This window comes from Elephas maximus, chromosome 2 (assembly GCF_024166365.1).
Source record: "Elephas maximus indicus isolate mEleMax1 chromosome 2, mEleMax1 primary haplotype, whole genome shotgun sequence".
NCBI classification, from domain to species: Eukaryota; Metazoa; Chordata; class Mammalia; order Proboscidea; family Elephantidae; genus Elephas; species Elephas maximus.
Window position 1 is genome coordinate 69123100 of NC_064820.1, and position 19609 is coordinate 69142708.

The following is a 19609-nucleotide window of genomic DNA, read 5'->3' on the forward strand; positions in this document are numbered from 1 at the left end:
CAGTTAGAAAAGTGATCAATTGAACTTAATTTCTGACTAATTCCAAAACCTGTTTTCACTGCTCTATATTGTCAGCAATATCTGATTACTTGGAGCCTCAGGGTGCAGTGGTTAAGGCTTGGCTGCTAACCAAAAGGTCAGCAGTTCAAATCCACCAGCTGCTCCTTGGAAACCTTATGGGGCAGTTCTACTCTGTCTTTTAGGGTCACTATGAGTCAGAATCAACTAGACGGCAATGGGTTTCATCAGGTATTTGATTACTTGATGAAGTTGGATATTCACTGAGGAAGCTTCTGTAATAATACTGCTAAAGAAGCTTTAGGAACAGGAAATGGTCTGGATCAAGAATGCAAGTATGAACTACTTGCACTTTCTTCATGACAGTTTTCATTGCTTATACCAATGAAAGATTCTTAATATCTGCAGGACACTTTTTTTTTAATTGAACTTTAGATGAAGGTTTACAGAACAAACTAATTTCTCATCAAACAGTACACACACTGTTGTATGACATTGGTTAACAACCCCATGACATGTCAACAGTCTCCCTTCTCAACCCTGAGTTCCCTATTACCAGCTGTCCTGTTCCTTCCTACCTTCCAGTCCCTGCCCCAGGGCTGGTGCGCCCCTTTAGTCTTGTTCTGTTCCCTGGGACTGCTCAATATTTGGCTGAAGGGTGAACCTGAGGAGTGACCTCATTACTGAGCTGAAAGGGTGTCTGGGGGCCATACTCTCAGGGTTCCTCTAGTGCTGTCAGGCCAGTAAGCCTGGTCTTTCTTTTTTGAGTTAGAATTTTGGTCTACGTTTTTCTCCAGCTCTGGTCAGGACCCTGTATTGTGATCCCTGTCAGAGCAGTCAGTGGTGGTAGCTAGGCACCAACTAGTTGTACTGGACTCAGTCTGGTGGAGGCCGTAGTAGATGTGGTCCATTAGTTCTTTGGACTAATCTTTCCCTTATGGCTTTAGTTTTCTTCATTATTCCTTGCTCCTGAAGGGGTAAGACAAGTGGAGTATCCTAGATGGCCACTTACAGGCTTTTAAGACCCCAGACACTACTCACCAAAGTAAAATGTAGAACATATTCTTCATAAACTCTGTTACACCAATTGAGCTAGATGTTCCCTGAGACTATGGTCCCCACAGCCCTCAGCCCAGCAATTTGGTCTCTCAGGGAGTTTGGAAGTGTCAATGGAGCTACCATGACCTTGCCTTGTACAGGTTGTGCTGGCTTCCCCAGTGTTGTGTACTGTGCAGGACACTAATACGCAATACTACTTTTGATGATACTTTTCACTCTGTATACCAACATTGATTCATGGTGGCTACCTGGCATGCTATACTGAGAAGGATTCTGAGGTTACATATTGGCTTAGGATGAAAAAGGGGGGAAATGCCCTGATCCACTGGCAGTGTCTATCAAATACAGGGAATGATGAGAGAGAATCTGTATTCATGTTATAAGTTTGCTATCCTTGGATCCCAAACCCAAAGAGGGGCAGAAATCCTTTCATGTTTTAGAAGCTGGTCTTACTATTAGTTGAGGGGAAAAAGAAAATTTAGTGACTACCATTAATAACACTATTGCATATACCAATTTAGCTGTGAGGTATGATTATTAATAGCAAACTTTTACAATTCTATACTTCTTATTTTGCTTTAAAACAAAATAATACTAGGAACTTAATTTTAAATTACATAGATGATTTTAAAAACAATGAGGTAGCTGTTATATAGTTTAATTTTCTCATTTTGGAAAAATTCACCTCTAAAAAAGACATATTAGTCCTGGTTTGCAAGTTCTACAGGACTAAATGAGCACTAATTGCAATAACTACTCTGGTCCCAATTTTTTAAAAGGTAAATCAGGCACATTGGAGTACAGCCATCAACCTAGATCAAAAGTCAATTATAATAATGCTTCTTAAGCCTCCATGTTTAAGATTCAACATTAAATCTTGTTAAAATGCATATTTTTATTCAGAAGGTGTTAGGTGCCGTCGAGTTGGTTCTGACTTATAGCGACCCTATGCACAACAGAACAAAACACTGCCCAGTCATGCGTCATCTTCAAAATTTTTGCTAAGCTTGAGCCCACTGTTGCAGCCCCAGGGACAATCCATCCCATTGAGGGTTTTCCTCCTTTTCACTGACACATTATTTTGCCAAGCATGTTGTCCTTCTCCAGGGACTGATCCCTCCTAATAATATGTCCAAAGTATGCGAGGCATAGTCTCATTATCCTTGTTTCTAAGGAGCATTCTGGTTGCACTTCTTCCAGGACAGACTTGTTCCTTCTTTCGCAGTCCATGGTATATTCAATATTCTTTGCCAACACCACAGTTCAAAGGAGTCAATTCTTCTTCCATCTTCCTTATTCATTGTCCAGCTTTCACATGCATAGGAGGCAATTGAAAATACCGTGGATTGGGTCAGGTACACCTTAGTCTTCAAGGTGGTATCTTTGCTTTTCAACACTTTAAAGAGGTCTTTTGCAGCCGATTTGCCCAATGCAATGGGTCTTTTGATTTCTTGACTGATGCTTCCATGGGTGTTGATTGTGGATCCAAGTAAAATGAAATCCTTGGCAAACTCAATCTTTTCTCCTTCTATCATGATGTTGCTTACTGGTCCAGTTGTGAGCATTTTTGTTCTCTTTATGTTGAGGTGCAATCCATACTGAAGGCTGTGGTCTTTGATCTTCATCAGTAAGTGCTTCAAGTCCTCTTCACTTTCAGCAAGCAAGGTTGTGTCACCTGCATAACGCAGGTTGTTAATGAGTCTTCCTCCAATCTTGATGCCGTTTTTATTCATATAGTCCAGCTTCTCGGATTATCCTCTCAGCATATAGATTGAATAGGTATGGTGAAAGGATACAAGCCTGATGCACACCTTTCCTGACTTTAAACCATGTAGTATCCCCTTGTTCTGTTACAACGGCTGACTCTTGATCCATGTACAGATTCCTCATGAGTACAATTAAATGTTTTGGAATTCCCATTCTCTGCAATGTTATCCATAATTTGTTATGATCCACACAGTCGAATGCCTTTGCATATTCAATAAAACACAGGTAAACATCTTTCTGGTATTCTCTGCTTTCAGCCAGGATCCATCTGCCATCAGCAATGATATCCCTGGTTCCAAGTCCTCTTCTAAATCTGACTTGAATTTCTGGCAGTTCCTTGTCGATATACACCTGCAGCCGCTTTTGAATGATCTTCAGCAAAATTTTGCTTGAAAGTGATATTAATGACATTGTTCGATAATTTCCACATTTGGTTGGGTCACCTTTCTTGGAATAGGCATAAATATGGATCTCCTCCAGTTGGTTAGCTAAGTAGCTGTCCTCCAAATTTCTTGGGATAGACGAGTGAGCACTTCCAGCGCTGCATCCGTTTGTTGAAACATGACCATTGGTATTCCGTCAATTCCTGGAGCCTTGTTTTTCCCAATGCCTTCAGTGCAGCTTGGACTTCTTCCTTCAGTACCATCATTTCCTGCTCATAGGGTACCTTCTGAAATGGTTGAACGTCGACCAGTTCATTTTGGTATAGTGACTCCATGCATTCCTTCCATCTTCTTTTGATGCTTCCTGCATCGTTTAGTATTTTCCCCTAGAATCCTTCAGTATTGCAACTCGAGGCTTGAATTTTTTATTCAATTCTTTCAGCTTGAGAAATGCTGAATGTGTTTTTTTGGTTTTGTGTCTCCAGGTCTTTGCACATATCATCATAATACTCTGTCTTCTCAAGCTGCCCTTTGAAACCTTCTGTTCAGCTCTTTTCCTTCATCATTTTTCATTTTGGTTTAGCTACTCAACATTCAAGAGCAAGTTTCAGAGTCTCTTCTGACATGCATCTAGGTCTTTTCTTTCTCTTCTGTCTTTTTAATGACCTCTTGCTTTCTTCATGGATGATGTCCTTGATGTCATTTCACAACTCGTCTGGCCTCAGTCATTAGCATTCAACATGTGAAACCTATTCTTGAGATAGTCTCTAAATTCAGGTGGGATATACTCAAGGTCATACTTTGGCTCTCATGGACTTGCTCTGATTTTCTTCAGTTTCAACTTGAATTTGCATGGGACCAACTGATGGTCTGGTTTACAGTCGTCCCCTGGCCTTTTTCTGACTGATATTGAGCTTTTCCATCGTCTGTTTCTACAGATGTAGTCGATTTGATTCCTGTGTATTCCATCTGATGAGGTCCATGTGTATAGTTGTTGTTTATGTTGGTGAAAAAAGTATTTGTAATGAAGAAGTTGTTGATCTTGCAAAATTCAGTCATGCGATCTCTGGGATGGTTTCTATCAGCAAGACCATATTTTCCAACTACCGATCCTTCTTCTTTGTTTCCAACTTTCACATTCCAATCTCCAGTAATTGTCAGTGCATCCTGATTGCATGTTTGAGCAATTTCAGACTGCAGAAGTTGGTAAAAAATATCAATTTCTTCATCTTTGACCTTAGTGGTTGGTGTATAAATTTGAATAATAGTCATATTAACTGGTCTTCCTTGTAAATGCATGGATATTATCCTACCACTGACAGCATTGTGCTTCAGGATAGATATTGAAATGTGCTTTTTGACAATGAATGCAATGCCATTCTTCTTCATCATTCCCAGAGTAGTAGACCATATGATTGTCCAATTCAAAATGACCAATACCAGTCCACTTCAGCTTACTAATGCCTAGAATATCTATCTTTATGCATCCCGTTTAGTTTTTGATGATCTCTAATTTTTCTAGATTCATACTTCATAAATTCCATTTTCTGATTATTAATGGATGTTTCCAGCTGTGTCTTCTCATTTTGAATTGTACCACATCAGGAAATGAAGGTCCTGAAAGCTCAACTCCATCCACGTCATTAAGGTCGACTCTACTTTGAGGAGGTAGCTCTTCCCTAGTTGTCTTTTGAGTGCCTTCCAAACTGGGGGATTCATCTTCTGGCAGTATATCAGACAATGTTATGCTGCTATTCATAAGGTTTTCACTGGCTAATTCTTTTCAGAAGTAGACTGCCACGTCCTTCTTCCTAGTCTGTCTTAGTCTGGAAGCTCAGCAGAAATGTCTCTGCCATGGGTGACCATGCTGGTATTTGAATACCTGTGGCAATGCTTCCAGCATCACAGCAACACAGAAGCCCCCACAGTATGACAAATTGACAGATGCGTGGGAGAGTTAATTCCTGCATATTGGATACCAGTAGTTGTACTCTACTGGTATTTACTGGTATCCAATATACAGGAATTATAATGAATTATAAATAATTTTACATAAAATCTGGCAGATAAGGTTTTTGAAATTCCATGGTGGGTTTCAAATTGTAGATAGCAATGCATAGGTAACTTATTTAAGATCCATAATTCAAACTTTTTTTTTGGATAAAAGGTGTTTCTCCACTTTCTTCCATCACATACCCTTTCACCTGAATATCACTATCTAGAATCTATTTAAGTAGAACAAATGTGAGATTATATTTGTCACTAATATCACCACACCTAGAGGTATAGAATGAAATATGTTACGGCAGTTCTGCTTACTTCCAATTCTTACTATACATTATAATTGCAAAAATCAAGAGAATTACTTATTGTCCTGGGTTTATGACTTAAAAAAATTGCTTAAACTTTCTTTCTTCGTTTTCGTCACCTGTAAAACTAGTGCTTAACACGGCATAACAATGCAGGATTCCTCTGGGATAAAATTTAATGTACAAGAAAATTAGACAACAGACTCAAAAGTGCATTAAAAATCTGTTTATGTAAGGACAAGGCAATATTTACCAATTACATGACACTGGGCAAGTTAGTTAACCTCTCTAATTTTTAATTTCTTAATATAAAGAATGGAAACCCTGGTGGCATAGTGGTTAAGTGCTACTATGGCTGCTAACCAAAAGGTCAGCAGCTCCTTGGAAACTCTATGGGGTAGTTCTACTCTGTCCTATAGGGTCGCTATGAGTCAGAATCAACTCAAAGGCAACAGGGTTTTTTTTGGAATATAAAGAAAAAATAATGTTGTGGATTAAAAGAGAGATTACTAGTGAAAGCAAGCACTCAATAAATATGTGATTTTCTTTTCTTTCCCCTAATTTAAAACACTTATTTTTTAAAAATCTGTAGAAAAGATTTTATTTTTTAAATTATATTAATAAAATACAAATGCTTTATTGTTGTTTGTGCACAACAATGCTGCCAACTCAAAGAATCCTTAAATACCCCAACTAAATCTTATATTCCCTGAAACTGAGAGTCATCGTATAGCAATGAACTGAGTCATTAAGAGAGATATCAGGCAAAATTGGATTAAAAGCAAAGTTTCTAGCCTACAGAATAAAGGACTGCTTATAGTCTCTCAGAAATCCTGGTGGTGTAGTGGTTAAGAGCTATGGCTGCTAACCAAAAGCTCAGCAGTTCAAATCCACCAGGTGCTCCTTGGAAACTCTATATGGCAGTTCTACTCTGTCCTGTAGGGTTGCTATGTGTTGGAATCGACTCGATGGCAGTGGGTTTGGTTTTTTTGGTTTATAGTCTCTCATGTATCCAACATTTGTTTTAACCATAGATTTTGTAGTATCATAGCACATGACTACTGGCACAAGGCTACACCAAGAAGAGCATTTTTCTGAGAAATGCATTGGTCTTACACTAAACTTACAAACTTAGAAGGCTGAGGAGTGTGATTTCCTAAGTAATATTCCTCAGAAAGTCTTATGTTTAATGAAATAAATGTTATCATTTTGGATATTCATTAATTTTCTTAACATTTAATGGTTCTTTAAAATTTTGAATTACAGTGTTATTTCTTTTAGTGTTTAGCATATAATGGTATTTCATTTTATTACCATAAATTTGATCCTAAAAAGATGGTCTTAATAATTTTTTTCCACTGGTACTTTTTAGGTTCAGCATGAATACTACATTACATGCCACTCCATACCAATTCAGGGCAAAAGGAACCTCATTTTACTTACGGTTATGACTTTGTGTTAACAGTACCATAAACACCAGTGATATAACAATAAAATTTAGTCAGAGAACATAGTGCTCTGTCTGGCCATAACTCTCAGAATATCACATCAAATTACTTTTAAGTTCATTAAAACAATACTTATTTATTAAAAAAAAAAACTTACACATACTAAAAGACAATAAAGGATTACAGAATAATTGAAGTATAATTTTTAACTATAATTGTATACAATGATCACTTCTTTTACATAAGGCTCTTCTTGATGTAGTAATAAGAACAACTTTTAATATTTTGGCATCATTTCAATGGTTATGTCTGTCTTCCAGGTACTAAAATATTTTACCACAAATTCTATGATGTTTTCTTTCCTAGAATGGTAACAGTATCTAACTAAGAACAAGTTGTTTTCATATAATCTTCCTTTTATTTTTCTTGGAAACTTGAATCCATTTTCTCATTAAAAAAAAGAATTATAATATTTGGATTCTCAGACTAGTCCACAAAAGTCCATGTAATCTATATAATGTATTAGAGGCATAACACTAGTACAACAATTCAACTACACCTAACCACCATCTAGAACATATGGATATTCCTAGGTATACTACTAGGCACCAAGAATACATTTACCTCATTCAATAGCAACACCTACCCCAGATGTGATAAGGTGGTGGTTAAAGAAAGGAAGATCCTCTTTGGAGTCACCAGCACATTAAAGGCAAAGCTGTATAAGAGAAAGGGGTTTAGATCAGCACTATCAAACAGACAGGTAATGCCACTCAAATATATAATTTTAGATTTTCTAGAAGCCACATAAAAAAGTAAAAAAAAAGATTAATTTTAATAATATTGTTAATTCAAAATACGATTTTTACATAAAATTTTAAAATTATTAATGATATACTTTACTTTTCTTTGTACCATGTTGTTGGAAGCCATTGAGTCGATTCCAACTCATTGCAACCACATGTGACAGAGTAGAACTCCCCTCACAGGGTGTTTTTAGCTGTAATCTTTACAGAAGCAGATCTCCAGGTCTTCCACAGAGCCACTGGGTGGGTTCAAACCACCAACCTTTCCAGTAGCAGCTGAGCGCTTAATCAATTGTGCCACCAGGGAGTCTTCAAAATGCAGTATTAATTTCACACAGCACATGTCAATTTGGACTAGCCACATTTCAAGTGTTCAGTAGGCACCTGTGGCTAGTAGTTGGCTACAGTATTGGACAGCACAGGGTTATATTAATTGAATCTATCAGGATTCAATCAGGGAAGCAAAACCACTATGTGTATTATGGAATAAGGAATTTATTGTAGGAATTACACCTTACACAATTGCGGGAAGAGCTGGGGAAGTAAAGGTCTAAGAAGAAGAATTTCAGTATCGAAAAATGTTCCTGAAGCATTAGCACAGGGAGCATTCAGGGAAATCTGGAAACTAAGCAAATTCAACTGTTAAAGTGGGTCCACAGAGCAGAGCTGATCTAAGTAAAACTATTGCCTCTGTTGTTAGGTGCCATAGAGTCAGTTCTGACTCATAGCAACCCTATGCACAACAGAACAAAACATTATCAGTCCTGCATCTTCCTCACAATCATTGCTATGTTTGACTCCCATTGTTGCAGACACTGTGTCTATCCATCTCATCGAGGGTCTTCCTCTTTTTCATGGACCCTCTACTTTACCAAGCATGACGTCCTTCTCCAGGGACTGGTCCCTCCTGATAACATGTCCAAAGTATGTGAGATGAAGTCTAACCATCCTTGCTTCCAGGGAGCACTCTGGCTGTACTTCTTCCAAGACAGACTTGTTCATTCTTCTGGCAGTCCATGACATATTCAGTATTCTTCACCAACACCATCATTCAGAGGCATCAATTTTTATTCAGTCTTCCTTATTTTGTCTTGCTTATTATTGCCTCTGTGTAACTATAATTTCTGTTAGCCCATAACCAAAAGGCAGGTCATGGGTTGGAGATGCTCTTGGTCACAGAGTCAGCAGGAAGAGGAGCTGGGAGCAGAGCAGGAAAGAAAAAGGACACACAAGAGGAACTTACTGGCACCTCTGAGTTAGCTTCTTAATGCCAATAACTGCAAAGACCTTCATAGTGTGATGGCAGCTGTTTTGCTTCTGCCTTTCAAATCTCATGCAAATTTCTCTTTTGGTCAACTCTACCTGGCACCATACAGGGAAGAAAATTCTGGGAAAAAGCATTTCCAGGTTAGCTAAATAGGCACTGTACAAAACTACAGTAGAACTTCAGAGGAAAACAGATTCTGGGAAAAGGGGTTCTTGACTAAGGTCTATTTTAGCCAAGTTGACAAAAGTATAAAACCATTACAGTCAATTATGTCTAACCAGTGTCAGACGCAGCTCTGGACTGAGAAGTATCTATTATATTTGTATGGGTGATTCTTCACTAAAAAAAGAAAGAAAGAAAATAACATTTGTTCAATGCTAAATATATGCCAGGTACTATCAAGGTGCTTTTCATACATTATCACATTTAATTCTCATGGAAATCCTAACAGACTTCTGTTATCACCCCCACTTGGGTTAAAGAAGATTAACTTTCCAAAAGTCAGACAGCTACCAATTGGTGAAGCCAGGAATCAAACTTGGATATACTTAGCTCATGAGGCTGTATTCTTTCCACTACACCTTCTAATAGTCAAATTCTTAATTTACAGACTTCCACTAAAATAGTAACAGAATAAAACAAAAATTTCATGGGCCTTCCATCTCAGTGCAATTTCTATGGGCTCAGTAGTCTGTGCCATGTAGATACCCCTTCCAAAGTGAACCCTTTGCCACTGAGTCAATTCTGATTCATAGCGACCCTATAGGACAAAGTAGAACTACCCCATAGGATTTCCAAGGGACAGCTGGTAGATTCGAACTGCCAACCTTTTGGTTAGCAGCCATAGTTCTTAAGCACTGAGTTATTATTCTAAAAAAGAAGCACAACACCTAGGGTTCCTCTTTGGGTTCCAGGGTTACATATATCTCATTTGTGTGTGTTACTCTGACCCATTTACAAAGTAACCCGAAAAGCTGCCAGTATTGAGTGTTGTTATTGTTGTTAGGTGCCATCAAGTTGGTTTCTACTCATAGCGACCCTATGTACAACAGAATGAAACACTGCCCAGTCCTGCACCATCCTCACAATCATTTTTATGCTTGAGCCCATTGTTGCAGCCACTGTGTCAATCCATCTCATTGAGGGTCTTCCTCTTTTCATGGACTCTCTACTGTACCAAGCACGGGGTCCTTCTCTAGGGTCTGGACCCTCCTGATAACATGTACAAAGTACGTGAGACTCAGTCTCGCCATCCTCGCTTCTAAGGAACACTCTGGCTGTATTTCTTCCACGACAGGCTTGTTCATTCTTCTGGCAGTCCATGGTGTATTCAATATTCTTCACCAACACCATAATTCAAAGGCATTGCTTCTTCTTTGATCTTCCTTATTCTTCGTCCAGCTTTTGCAAACACATAAGGCATTTGAAAACACCATGGTTTGGGTCAGCCACACCTTAGTCCACAAAGTGACATCTTTGCTTTTTAACACTTTAAAGAGGTCTTCTGCAGCAGATTTGCCCAAAGCAATAAGTCCTTTGATTTCCTGACTGCTGCTTCCATGGGCACTGATTATGAATCCAAGTAAAATGAAATTCTTGACAATGTCAATCTTCTCTCCATTTATTATGATGTTGCTTATTGGTGAGGATTTTTGTTTTCATTACGTGAAGGTAAAATTCATACTGAAAGCTGTAGTTTTTTATCTTCATCAGTAAGTGCTTCAAGTCCTCTTTGCTTTAACAAAGCAAGGTAATGTCATCTGCTATCACAGGTGGTTATTGAGTCTTCCACCAATCCTGATGCTGCATTCTTCTTCCTATACCCCAGGATCTCAGACTATTTGCTCAGCATACAGACTGAATAAGTATGGTGAAAGAATACAACCCTGACACACACCTTCCTTGATTTTAAACCATGCACTATCTCCTTGCTCTGTTCGAACAACTGCCTCTTGGTCTATGTACAGATCCCTCATGAGCACAATTAAGTATTCTGGAATTCCCATTCTTCACAATGCTATCCATAATTCATTTTGATCCTAAAGTGGAATGCCTTTGCCTAATCACACAGACAAACATCTTTCTGGTATTCTCTGCTTTTAGTCAAGATCCATCTGACATCAGCAACGATATCAAAGCTTCTACATCCTCTTCTGAATCCGCCTTGAGTTTCTGGCATTCCCTGTCAATGTACTGCTGCAACCGCTTTTGAATGATTTTCAGCAAAATTTTACTTGCATGTGGTATTAATGATATTGTTGGATTATTTCCACATTCTGTTGGATCACCTTTCTTTGGAATGAGCACAAATATGGACCTCTTCCAGTAGGTTGCCCAGCTGTCTTTCAGATTTCTTGGTATAGATGAGTGAGCACCTCCAGTGCTGCATCCGTTTGTTGAAACATCTCAATTGGTTGGCTAGGTAGCTGTCTTCCAAATTTCTTGGTATAGACGAGTGAGGGCTTCCAATGCTTCATCCCCTTGTTGAAACATCTCAGTTGATAGTCCATCAATTCCTGGAGGCTTGTTTTTCAACAATGCCTCCAGTGCTGCTTGGACTTCTTCCTTCAATACCATTGGTTCTTGATCATATGCTACCCCCTGAAATGGCTGAACATCGACCAATTCTTTTCGGTGCAGTGATTCTGTGTACTTCTTCCATCTGCTTTTGATGCTTCCTGAGTCATTCAATATTTTGCCCATGGAATCCTTCAATTTTGCAACTCAAGGCTCGACTTTTTCCTTCAGTTCTTTCAGCTTGAGAAATGCTGAGTGTGTGAGCGTGTTCTTCCCTTTTGGTTTTCTAACTCCAAGTCTTTGTGCATTTCATTATAATATTTTACTTTGTCTTCTCAAGATGCCCTTTGAAATCTTCTGTCCAGGTCTTTTACTTCATCATTTGTTCTTTTTGCTTTACCTACTTGATGTTCAAGCGCAAGTTTCAGAGTCTCTTCTGACATGGTCTTTTCTTTCTTTCCTCTCTTTTTAATGACCTCTTGCTTTCTTCATGTATGATGTCCTTAATGTCATTCCACAACTCATCTAGTCTCCCATCATTAGTGTTCAATGTGTCAAATTGATTCTTGAAATGGTCCTCAAATTCAGGTGGGATGTACTCAAGGTCATATTTTGGCTCACATATACTTGTAATTTTCTTCAGCTTCAACTTGAACTTGCATATGAGCAATTGGTGATCTGTTCCAGTCAGCCTCTGACCTTGTTCCAACTGATGATATTGAGCTTTTCATTGTCTTTTTCCACAAATGTAGTCAATTTGATTCCTGTGTATTCTATCTGGCAAGGTCCACATGTATAGTTGCCATTTATGTTGTTGAAAAAGGCATTTGCAATGAATAAGTCATTAGTCTTGCAAAATTCTATCATTTGATCTCCAGCATTGTTTCTATCACCAAGGCCATATTTTCAAACTACAGATCCTTCTTCCTTGTTTCCAACTTTTGCATTACAATTACCAGTAATTATCAGTGCATTCTGATTGCATGTTCAATCAATTTCAGACTAAGTTGGTAGAAATCTTCAATATCTTTGTCTTTGGCCTCAATTGTTGGTGGGTAAATTTGAATAATAGTCATATTAATCGGTCTTCCTTGTAGGTGTATAGATATTATCCTATCACTGATCATGTAGTGCTTCAGGATAGATCTTGAAATGTTCTTTTGACGATGAACACAATACGTTATATGGCCCAAAATAAAAGAAGACTCTTCAACAGATCCAGACTGCCAAACTGTTCTGCCATTTGAGACACAAGATCCAGCAGATCTGATGATGATTGAAGTGTCTCTGGGAGATGGGGCTGCTGTATGGAGCCTTTTGCAGTTCCCAACAGATAGACCCTTAGGATTTAGGGGAAAAGACCTGCCATCATCTGCAGATAACTACTCCCCTATTGAGAAATAGCTTTTAGCTTGCTCCCAGGGGCTTTAGTAGAAGTTGAAAGCTTAACTAACAGCCACCTTGTTAGCGTTCACCCTGAGCTGCCCATCAGAAACTAGGTGTTGTCTGAGCCACAAAGTCATAAAATTGAGCATGCCCAGAAACACTCCATTATAAAATCGAATGATACTGAGTTTGGACACACCTTGAAGGCACAAGTTGCATAAAGAAGTAGATCAAATACTTCTTCACCAGGGGATACAAGAATGATTCTACTGAACTGGAAGTTAAGATGGCAACCTAGCCACACTGGGTTCCTCATGCCTCTGAATCAACCGGCAATCAACAGGCAAAATGGTTATTGTCCTGGCTAAGAGTTCCTACTACACAGTAGGGGTAAACAAGAGTATGTCAGGAAAACAAAAGATCCCGTGGGGTTCTTCTTCATCTGTAACACGAGAATATCACCTGATTCATACAGTATTAACTAACATCAATGGAAAACTATAAATACCCAATTCAGGATGGGCTGGACACTTCAGGAATAAAAGTTTGGGGAGTTCCACCAGGCAAAAAACCATGACCAGCAGAGGTGATTGCTGAGGCAAAAGGAATATGAAATGAGTGGGCAGAAAAAGATAGTTACAAATACCAGCTAAGACCATCTGAAAGAGCCCTGGTGGCACAGTCATTAAGTACACAGCTGTTAACCGAAAGGCTGGTGATTTGAACTCGGCAGCAGCTCTGAAGGAGAAAGATGTGGCAGTTTGCAACTGTAAAGATTTACAGCCTTGGAAACTCTATGAGGCAGTTCTACTCTGTCCTATAAGGTCACTATGAGTCAGAATTGACTAGATGGCAACAGGTTTTAGTTTAATAAGACTGTACGACCAGTTGCAAAAACAAGGACTGTAATAGTTATGTGTATTTCTTCCTTAACGTGACATATGATTGCATAAAAATTAAGCAAATGTTTTTGTTTTCTTTCCTCTTTTATCCCCTTATCATCTAACCCAAGATGTGTTAATAATAAACCAAACCTGTTGCCTTCAAGTCGATTCTGACTCATAGAGACCCTATGGGACAGAGTAGAACTGCCCCAAAGGGTTTACATGGAGCAGCTGGGGGACTGAACTGTCAACCTTTTGTTTAGCAGCCAAGTTCTTACCACTGTGCCATCAGCTAACTTTATATCACAAGATGTGTATTTCATAGGCTAGCCACCTATTTCTCTGATACAGACACCATAACTAGCCAGCATCATAGGTTTCTGGAAGTCAGACTATTCTGGTTACTTTTTTGGCTTCAATGTCCATTAGAGTAACCATGCCCACCTTGTCATTGGTGACAAAGTGCCACAATTTGGTCCCTCACATCCTGGGATTCCATTATCTCTGTTGTGTTTAAAGATCCTAGTTCAATAGTAGCAGTTTCCACTGTAATTTCTGACCTACAGAGAAGAGACCACAGAGCTATTCAAGAATACTGAGGCTCCCCCCCATGAATTTTTCTCACAGCTTTGGTAACAGGGTAAGAGAGAACAGGTCTTACATGATAAATCTATTCTAACATTGCAATCTCCTAAAGACTTTGAGTATCTTCCTCTATAGTATAACAAGGCATTGCTGGCATTTGAACTTCATTTAGTGTAGACCACTGAATTCGTTTCTTCAGGCTGCCATAACAAATTACCATAAATTTGGTGGCTTGAAACAAACAAAATTTATTCTCTCACAGTTCTGGAGGTTAGAAGTCCAAAATCAAGGTGTAGTTGGGCTATGTTCCCTCTGAAGATTCTAGGAAGGGATCCTTGCATCCTCCTAACTTCTGGTAGTTGAGGACAATCCTTGACATTCCTTGTCTTGTAGGTGCATCACTCCAGTCTCTGCCTCCATCTTCACATAGCATTCTTTGGTGTGTGTGCATGTGCTTCTTCACATGGCCTTCTTGTAAAGACACCAGTCATTGGACTTAGGGCCCATCCTAACCCAGTATGACTTCATTTTAACTTAATTACATCCCCGTTTCCAAATAAGGTCATATTTACAGGTACTCAGGATTAGGACTTCAACGTATCTTTTCGGGGTACACAATTCAATCCACAAGTGCCCCCTCTGGTTCCATATTTCAGTCTACCAACCAAACTGTTAGAGTCTTTGCTAACTCCTTGAGATAAAACATTGAATCCAGAATCTTTCATTAGTGAGCCTGTATCAATAAATTCAATATGATCCAAAGTTACATTCTTTCCATCTTGATCACATACCCTTAATACCCATTCCCACACATATCCTCTAAATTTCTGTCTATATTAACTGAAAAAATCATGCAATTCTTTTTGGCGTGTATCACACCTCCTCATGAGTCACACTTTGTACCTCATCTTTTGCAGCCTTCTGCAACTTCAGTCTAGTTATAAATCTAGAAACAAGGAGGGATGATGGGGGTAGGTCCTGCGGGGAAGCCATTCCAGGTTTTTCAGATAAAAGGGGCTAACCTCCTCAGGCAGAGGCAGAAGGGCTGCATCTACTAGCCAAGACAAATGGAAAAAAAACATTGCCGTTGAGTCAATTCCAATGCATAGTGACTCTAGGACAGAGTAGAACTTCCGCATATGGTTTCCAAGGTTGTAATCTTTACAGGAGCCCTGGTGACACAGTGGTTAGAGTTCTGGACTGCTAACCAAAGGGTTGGTGGTTCTAAACCACTGGCAGCTCCATGGGAGAAAGATGGGGTGGTCTGCTTCCACAGAGATTAACAGCCTTGGAAGCCCTATGGGGTCGGAATCGACTTTACAGCTGTGGGTTTGATTTCCTAATCTTTACAGAAGCAGGCTGCCACATCTTTCTCCTGCAGAGTGGCTGCTGGGTTCAAACCACTGACCTTTCAGTTAGCAGCCAAGCGCTTAACCACTGCACCACCAGAGCTCTTCCTGGCAAAGGCAACTCAATTTATTTTAGAAGGCTGAAGTCTCCAGCTTTATAAGAATCTACTCATGTTTCCATTCCAGTTTGCAAAAGTACATTCTCTCCCAATCAGTGCCCACTCAGAAGAGGTTGGGAATTCATTGTGCACTGTAGTTCAGTCAACTCACAGGATGAGACACTGGGTTTAGTTTTCAGAAACCTACCTAATCCTTATAGCTTCAGGAGATAGGGTTTCTTTTAGGGCAGATATGGAGGCTTCCAGAGCCCTTGTGGTGCAGTGGTTAAGAGCTCAGCTGCTGTCAAGGGACAGCCCCAGCAAGGAAAGACCCTCACTGTGTGTCCTGGTAGATAATCCAAAGAACTGACACATGGCCCTTTCCAGATTCATGAATTCAGGGAAACTTACTGACATGGGCAAGCAGCTGCTCTCCAGTGGCGGCCTGCTGCAGTGATTTCCATGACCACCTAGCAAGGGACCCAAGCTTATATACCATTCCAGCTGGGACCAAGGCTCATTGTTTTCCTCCCACGTCCTTGGGCTGTCAGTGTTCCCAGGAGCTTCACATCCAGGCCCAGATGTTTTCCCTCTCGTTGCTAACGCATTCTTCGGCCTTGGCCGCTGGCCCAGTCACACCACTCCCAGCCTTACCCTAGCCCGAGTCCATCCCGAATTCATCCCCAGCATGCTTCGGGGAAGAGCATAGCTCATTCCATTAGGTAGGGGATGCATACAGCTGAATGGCATTGCCCTATAGCTGCTAACCAAAAAATCTGCAGTTTAAATCCACCAGCTGCTCCTTGGAAACCCTATGAGCCAGTTCTACACATGGCCACTGTGAGTCAGAATCAACTCGACAGCAACAGGTTTGGTTTTTGGTATAGGGGTTTCCAGGTCATTTATGCAGAGATTGAGTTGGGAATTCAAAGCCCTAGTCTCATCTTTTTCTTTCCCTTCTTTCTCTAGTGCAGTTAGAAGTAACCAACCAATGACATTATACTCCTTACTCTAAAATATTTTAGGGTAGCAGCTCAGGCTTAGGAACTCTGAGCTTAGCCTTCTACAGGTACTCAATTACAAGTATTTACAGGTGATAATTTGAACAACTGTTTTGCTGTGGGGGGGGCAATCCGAAACAGATCACAAGCAGGCTGGAATCCCGCAGACACTGGCTAAAGCTGTGGTCCACAGGCAGTCTTGATTTCTCTCTCCAGACAAGGTCTAAGCTCTCTTTCAAGGACTTTCACCTGATAAAGTCAAATTCACCCAGGACAATTGCCCCAACAACTGATTAAAACCAAACCAAACCCACAGCAGTCAAGTCAATTCCAACTCATAGCAACCCTGTAATAGAACAGAGTGGAACTGCCCCATTGAGTTTCCAAGGCTGTAAATCATTACAGAAGCTGACTGCCACATCTTTCTCCTGTGGAGACACTGACGTTTTGGTTAGCAGCCAAGTGCTTTAACCACTGTGCCACCAGGCTCTGTAACAACTGATTAGGGACTTTAAATACGAAAAGCACCTAGATCTTTGTCCGATTGAATAACTAAGAGAATGTGTGTGTATATGCTACAAAATGGCTGATACTTCCCTACTATCTTTTGTAGCGCTCTTACCCAGAAACATACCTGAAAGGGAATTCTGGGGAATGTAGCTTAGACTAGCCAAGCTGACATACCACGAAGCCATCATGCATAGTATGCTCAGTTGACAGTTATTTTACTAAATTTTCTTTGGGCTGTTTATACGAAATGATCAATCTTAAAATTAGGATAAATCTAAATTAAATGTGCATAATAAAACTTGTAATAATTCTTCTCTAGTACCATAAATGTTTTTAAATGTTCTATGTAGATAGTCTGGTTATCTACTGCTGAACAATAAATGACCTCAAATTTAATGGTTTAAAATAACAATCATTTTATTATATCTCACAATTTTGTGGGTCAGGAATTACCTGCATAATTCTTCTGTTCCACATGGCTTCAACCGAGGTCACTTAGTGCTATTCAGACCAAATAGACTGGTTTGGAGGGTTCAGGACAGCTTCACTCATGTAACTGGTTCCTTATTAATGATGGCTGAAAAACCAGATTCAGCTGAATCTGTTAAATGCAGCACCTATACATGGTCTCTCTAGCACAGCAGTCTCAGAGTAGTCAGACGTCTTACATGACGGCTCAGGATTCCCAGGGAGTCTATGAGACCCAAGAAGATGTTGCAGTTTCTTATGACCAGCCTCAGAAGTCCTGTAATAATATTTCTCCTGCTTTCTACTGGCCAAGCAAGTCACTAAGACCAGGCCAGATCCAAGGCAAGCAGAATTAGACTCTAATGGGAGGAGTAGCAAAGATTTTGTGGTTATCTCTTCATCTATCATACTCTGAAATCACTGCTTGAGTGTTAAGAAATACATAATCCTTGATAAAAAAGGATTATAAGATTGAAAAATGGGTCAACTGTATAGTTAATTTTGAATGCCTATCAGTAAAGTATTAGGGACTTTAATAATTATCATCATCATCTTTATCAATGCTTCTCACACTTTATTCTTCATATCAATCACCTAGGTATCTTGTTAAAATGCAGTTCTAGTCAATAAATCTGAGATAGGGCCTGATACAATGCATCTCTAGAGCTCTAGTTGATGCCAATACTACTGGTCTGATGACACATAATAATCTATGTCAGGGTCAACACTCTTCTCCTATAAAAGGTCAGACTGTAAATATTTTAGGCTTTGGAGGCCACATACAGTATCCTATAGTCATTTTTTAAAAACATCTTTAGAAATGTAAAAGTAAATTCTTAGCTACAAAAACAGGCTATAGCCTGGATTTGACCCAAAGGCCATAATTTACCTGTCCCGGGATCTATATCACTGTTTCTCAAATCTGATGCGTAGCAGAATCGTTTGGGGAGCTTAAAAATACTGATGCCTGAGTCCCGCCCCCAAATATTCTGATTTAATTGGTATAGGAATACAGATTTGTAAACACTTCCTAGGGATTCCGATATGTGGTAAAGTTGAGAACTAATGATCTATATCACCTCTCTTACCCACTTGAACCTTTTGTGATTAAATCTTTTTCAATATGTCTACATGACTGAATTAGTACAGTTTTTTTTTTTTTTCACTTCAATACAAAGGCTAGCAATCTAATTCAAGGAATAGCAAGCAAAGAGCTCATCCTTTCATCTACACACATCTGAACCCAATAGGAAGCCTGCCCTCAATAAAACCTGATGCTGAATTGACGGCTGTTAGAAAATAATGAGGAAGTAGGATGCTGGAAGAAAAAAGTGAAACAGAAAAATCTTCAAGTAAGTAGTGTGGTAAATTGTAAGGCTATGAAATGCAGAAACTACCATGTTGTTATCATTGTTGGGTGCCCTCAAGTAGATTTTAACTCACAGCAACCCCATGTAACGGGGTAGAACTGCCCCATAAGGTTTTCTAGGCTGTAATCTTTATGGAAGTGGATTACCAGGTCATTCTTCTGCAGAGCCGCTGGATGGGTTCAAACCACCAACCTTCAGTGAGAAGCCAAGCGCTTAACCATACCGCCACCAGTCTCCTATAAACTTGGTCAATTCAAAATAATCAGGGGAAATCTTTTAGAGGCTTTCAGAGATCTCAACTAGTAGAGTTCTGCTTTAAAGACTGAAGATTTATAATAAGCAAGTCAACACACAAATGGCTTGAGAAGTTTACCTGAAATGTTC